Raw genomic sequence first — 6,302 nt, 5'->3', positions numbered from 1 at the left:
ATCGATAGGGGATATCTCAGCATAGATTTCTATAATAAATTGTTATCAGCTAGACCCTCATGTTCATAATTAGATAAGCGGCCCTAGCCTGTAGGGCGTACAAAACACCAACTTTATACCTCGCATCTTCCCCTGTGCCCTTTTTGCGTAGCCTACTTCTTCTTGCTATCGTCCTCAGCTTCTTTCTGCCGCCTTGTCCTCAGTCCCCCACCCCTCTCTTCTCCTTCAGCAAGCTATATTATTAAGTTCTTCTTCAGACGCGTTACTGCACAGCCTTGAAACGTGTCGCTCCGCGCATGCGGCAATGTATCTCCACGTAGAAGAATAATATTTTGCAAAGGATTTGCATTTTAAAACTGACGAGGGAGTTATCCTTAGCAAAGATTTATATGATAACATTCATCCGTAAACTTCACGTTTATAAATATGGGAGGCAAGACCTTGCCATGAAAGTTCCCCGCCTGACATATACAGTCAGCTACACAATCTGGGCTACTGTTAGTGTGTTAGCGTCATGCGCTAATATTTCCACCAGAGAAGTTATATTTGTTCTGATGAATATGCATTTGAATGTGATTAGGTGGTATCACAGCATAGATTTTCTTAATAATATGTTATCAGTAAACCTGCTGTGCATATTAGGGAGAGCCGCCCTAGCCTGTAGCGGTACAAAAACACCTACTTTAATGCCTCGCGCTCCTTCCCTCTGCATTCCGTGCTCCCTCGCTTCAGCCTACTTTCTTTCTTACACGTCCCCAGCTATCTTCCCTGCCGCCTTTCCTCAGTCTCCCATCCCTCTTCTCTCTTCCTCAGCAAGCTACGTTAGTGTGTTAGCGCATGCGCAACATCTCACAAGAGGAGTTATATTTTTGTGCGAATATGCCCAATTAAATTCGAAGGGGATATCTCAGCATGATTCTATAATTAAATTGTTATCAGGTTAGACTCTGCTTCATAATTAGATAAGCGCCCTAGCCTGTAGCGCGTACCAAAACACCAACTTTTATGCCCTTCGCATCCTGTTCCCCTTGCCTTCCTTGTCCCTCGCCCTCAGCGCTATTCTTCTTCTACCATTCCCAGCCTATCTTCCCTGCGCTCCTACAGTCCCCCACCCTTCTTCTCTCTCCCTCAGCAAGCTATATTATTAAGTTTTCTTCAGACGCGTACTGCCACGCCTAAAACGGTGCACGCGCATGCGCAAAATCTCCCGGAAAGAATTAGTATTTTGGCCAAGAATATGCATTTCAAAATGGACGAGGAGTTATCCTAGCAAGGATTTATGATTGATAAAATTCCCATCGCGCTAGACTTCACTTATAAAATCGGAGGAAGACCTTTGCATGTAGAGTTCCCCGCTTGCATAAACAGTCAGTAGCACAACGGCCTTACGTTAGTGGTGTTAGCGCATGCCGCAATATCTCACCAGTATGCGAGTTATATTTTTGTGATGAATATGCATTTAATGTGATTAGGGGGTGTATCACAGCATAGATTTCTATAATAAATTGTTATCAGTAGACCTCTGTTCATAATTAGATAAGCGCCCTAGCCTGTAGGGTACAAAACACCAACTTTATGCCCTCGCATCCTTCCCCTTGCCTTCCTTGTCCCTCGCTCAGCCTACTTCTTCTTCTACCGTCCCCAGCTATCTTCCCTGCCGCTTTTCCTCAGTCCCCCACCCCTCTTCTCTCTCCCTCAGCAAGCTATATTATTAAGTTTTCTTCAGACGGTACTGCACGCCTAAAACGGTGCACGCGCATGCGCAAAATCTCCCGAAAAGAATAATATTTTGCAAAGAATATGCATTTAAAATGACGAGGAGTTATCCTAGCAAAGATTTATATGATAACATTCTATCCGTAAACTTCACTTATAAAATGGGAGGAAGACCTTGCATGAAAGTTCCCCGCTGCATATACCAGTCAGTACACAATCTGGCTACGTTAGTGTGTTAGCGCATGCGCAATATTTCACCAGAGAAGTTATATTTTGTGATGAATATGCATTTAATGTGATTAGGTGGTATCACAGCATAGATTTTCTCTAATAAATTGTTATCAGCAAACCTGTGTTCATAATTAGGAGAGCGCCCTAGCCTGTAGGATACAAACCACCTACTTTATGCCCACGCGTCCTTCCCCTTGCATTCCGTGTCCCTCGCTCAGCCTACTTCTTCTTCTACCGTCCCCAGCTATCTTCCCTGCCGCCTTTCCTCAGTCACCCACCCCTCTCTCTCTTCCCAGCAAGCTATATTATTAAGTTGTATTTAGACGGTACTGCACGCTTGAAACGGTGCTCGCGCATGCGAATATCTCCCGAGAAGAATAATATTTTGCAAAGATTATGCATTTAAAATAACGAGGGGTTATCCTAGCAAAGATTTATATGATAACATTCTATCGGTAGACTTCCCTTAAGAAATAGTAGGAAGACCTTGAATGTAAGGTTCCCGCTGCATATACCGGCGAGTACACAATATGGCTACGTTAGTGTGTTAGCGCATGCGCAATATCGCACCAGAGGAGTTATATTTTGTGACGAATATGCAATTAATATCGATAGGGGGTATCTCAGCATAGATTTCAATAATAAATTGTTATCAGTAGACCTCTGTTCATAATTAGGAAAGCGCCCTAGTAGCCTGTAGGGTACAAAACACCAACTTTTATAGGTATAGCCTGTAGGGTACAAAACACCAACTTTATGCCCTCGCATCCTTCCCCTTGCCTCCCTTGTCCCTCGCTCAGCCTACTTCTTTTTCTACCGTTCTCAGCTATCTTCCCTGCCGCCTTTCCTTAGTCTCCCATTCTTCTCTCTCCCGCAGCAAGCTATATTATTAAGTTTTCTTCAGACGGTACTGCACGCCTGAAACGGTGCTCGCGCATGGGCAATATCTCCCGAGAAAAATATTATTTTGCAAAGATTAATGCATTTAAAATGACGAGGAGTTATCCTAACAAAGATTTCCATGATAACATTCCATCGGTTGACTTCACTTAAGAAATGGGAGGAAGACCTTGCATGTAAGGTCCCCACTGCATATACCAGCCAGTACACAATCTGGCTACGTTAGTGTGTTAGCGCATGCGCAATATCTCACCAGAGGACATATATTTTCTGATCAATATGCATTTAATCTGGTTAGGGGGTATCTCAGCATAGATTTCTCTAATAAATTGTTATCAGTAGACCTGTGTTCATAATCAGAAGAGCGCCCTAGCCGGTAGGGTTCAAAACACCTACTTTATACCCTCGCGTCCTTCCCCTTGCCTTCCTTGTCCCTCGCTCAGCCTACTTCTTCTTCTATCGTCCCCAGCTATCTTCCCTGCCGCCTTTCCTCAGTCCCCACCCCTCTCTCTCCCTCGGCAAGCTATATTATTAAGTTTTCTTCAGACGGTACTGCACGCCTAAATCGGTGCTCGTGCATGCGCAATATCTCCCGAAAACAATAATATTTTGCAAAGATTATGCATTTAAAATGACGAGGAGTTATCCTAGCAAAGACTTATATGATAACATTCCATCGGTAGACTTCACTTAAGAAATGGGAGGAAGACCTTGCATGTAAGGTCCCCGCTGCATATACCAGTCAGTACACAATATGTCTACGTTAGTGTGTTAGCGCATGCGCAATATCTCACCAGAGGAGTTATATTTTGTGATGAATATGCAATTAATATGGTTAGGGGGTATGTCAGCATAGATTTATCTAATAAATTGTTATCAGTGGACCTGTGCTCATAATTAGGAGAGCGCCCTATCCTGTAGAGTACAAAACACCAACTTTATGCCCTCGCATCCTTCCCCTTGCCTTTCTTGTTTCTCGCTCAGCCTACTTCTTCTTCTACCGTCCCCAGTTATCTTCCCTGCCGCCTTTCCTCAGTCTTCCATCCACTCTCTACCTCAGCAAGCTGTATTATGAAGTTTTCTTCAGTTCGTACTGCACGCCTAAAACGGTGCTCGCGTTATAAAACGATTATAAACGGTTATAAAACGTTAAAAACGGTTATAAAACGGTGCTCGCGCATGGGCAATATCTCCCGAAAAAAATAATATTTTGCAAAGATTATGCATTTAAAATGACGAGGAGTTATCCTAGCAAAGATTTATATGATAACATTTCATCGGTAGGCTACACTTAAGAAATGGGAGGAAGACCTTGAATGTAAGGTTCCCGCTGCATATACCAGCCAGTACACAATCTGGCTACGTTTGTGTGTTAGCGCATGCGCAATATCTCACCAGAGGAGTTATATTTTATGATGAATATGCATTTATTATGGTTAGTGGGTATCTCAGCATAGATTTCTCTAATAAATTGTTATCAGTAGACCTGTGTTCATAATTAGGAGAGCGCCCTATCCTATAGGGTACAAAACACCTACTTTATGCCTTCGCGTCCTTCTCCTTGTTTTTCCTGTCCCTCGCTCATCCTACTTCTACTTCTACCGTCGCCAGCTATCTTCTCTGCCGCCTTTCCTCACTTTCCCACCCTCTCACCCTCAGCAAGCTATATTATTAAGCTTTCTTCAGATGGTACTCCACGCCAGAAACGGTGCTCGCGCATGCGCAATATCTCCCGAAAATAATAATATTTTGCAAAGATTATGCACTTAAAATGACGAAGAGTTATCCTAGCAAAGATATATATGATAACATGCCATCGGTAGGCTTCACTTAAAAAATGGGAGGAAGACCTTGCATGTAAGGTCCCAGCTGCATATACCAGCCAGTACACAATCTGGCTACGTTTGTGTGTTAGCGCATGCGCAATATCGCACCAGAGGAGTTGTAATTTGTGATGAATATGCATTTAATATGGTTAGGGGTATCTCAGCATAGATTTCTCTAATAAATTGTTATCAGTAGACCTGTGTTCATAATTACTAGAGCGCCCTAGCCTGTAGGGTACAAAACACCAACTTTATGCCCTCGCGTCCTTCCCCTTGCCTTCTCTGCCCCTCGCTCAGCCTCCTTCTTCTACCGCCCCCAGCCATCTTCCCTGCCGCCTTTCCTCAGTTTCCCAACCCCTCTCTCCCTCAGCAAGCTATATTATTAAGTTTTATTCAGAAGGTACTGCACGCCTAAAACGGTGCTCGCGCATGCGCAATATCTCCCGGAAAATTATTATAGGCATTTAAAAAGAAGAGGCGTTATCCTAGCACAGATTTATATGGTAACATTTTATCATTAGACATCACTTAAGAAATGGGAGGAAGACCTTGCATGTAAGGTCCCCGCTGCATATACCAGCCAGTAGACAATCTGGCAACGTTAGTGTGTTAGCGCATGCGCGATATCTCACCAGAGGAGTTATATTTTGTAATGGTTATGCATTTATTAGTGTTAGTGAGTATCTAAGCATAGATTTCTTCAATAAATTTTTATCAGTAGGCCTGTGTTTAAAGTTAGGAGCGCGCCCTAGCCTATAGGGTGCAAAACACCTACTTTATGCCCTCCCATCCTTCCCCTTGCCTCCCTTGTCCTTCGCTCAGTTTCTTTCTTCTACCGGCCCTAAGCTATCTTCACTGCCGTCTTTCCTCAGTCTCCAACCCCTCTCTCCCTCAGCAAGCTGTATTATGCAGTTGTCTTCACTCCGTACTGCACGCCTGAAACGGTGCTCGCGCCTGCGCAATATCTCCCGAGAATAATTATTATTTCCAAAAATTATACTTTCAAGATGAAGAGGAGTTATAGGAGTTATTATTCTATATCCATCCATATATATATATATAACAGTAAAAAATGTAAAAATAATACGCAGCTGTATAATACAATGATTCATTCATTCATTCATTCAATCAATCATTCATTCCTTCATTGAATCATGAAGAAACTGCCATGCATAAAGCAAAACTCCTACATAATGCTGTGATACCATAAAAATAACATTTATTTCAATTGATCAGAATAATACAAAAATTCATTGTGGTGCATTAATATAATAAAATCAGTGAATAAAAATAAATTTGTTTATTTACTCCTGATCATATTATAGGCATTAACTATAGACCTACTATTACGTAAACCACTATTATAGTACTAACCTATGAAACAATAATATAATTTATAGCGTAAATAACTTCTGATTAATACTCAATCATATAAAAACATCTATTACTATTAAAAATATAATAAGACTCAAAATTCAATGATTTTAATATACTATATGATCAAAATTTAATCTATTAGTAAAATAGGTAGACTGTAGACCCAGGGGCGTAAATCCCGGGGGGATGGGGGGATGCATCCCCCCCCGCTCTTGAAGAGGGGGATGGCCTGTAGAATATCACCCTGAGATT

The sequence above is a fragment of the Priapulus caudatus genome, unplaced genomic scaffold (genome assembly GCF_000485595.1).
Source record: "Priapulus caudatus unplaced genomic scaffold, Priapulus_caudatus-5.0.1 Scaffold38, whole genome shotgun sequence".
NCBI lineage: Eukaryota > Metazoa > Priapulida > Priapulimorpha > Priapulimorphida > Priapulidae > Priapulus > Priapulus caudatus.
This window is presented reverse-complemented; position numbering follows the sequence as displayed.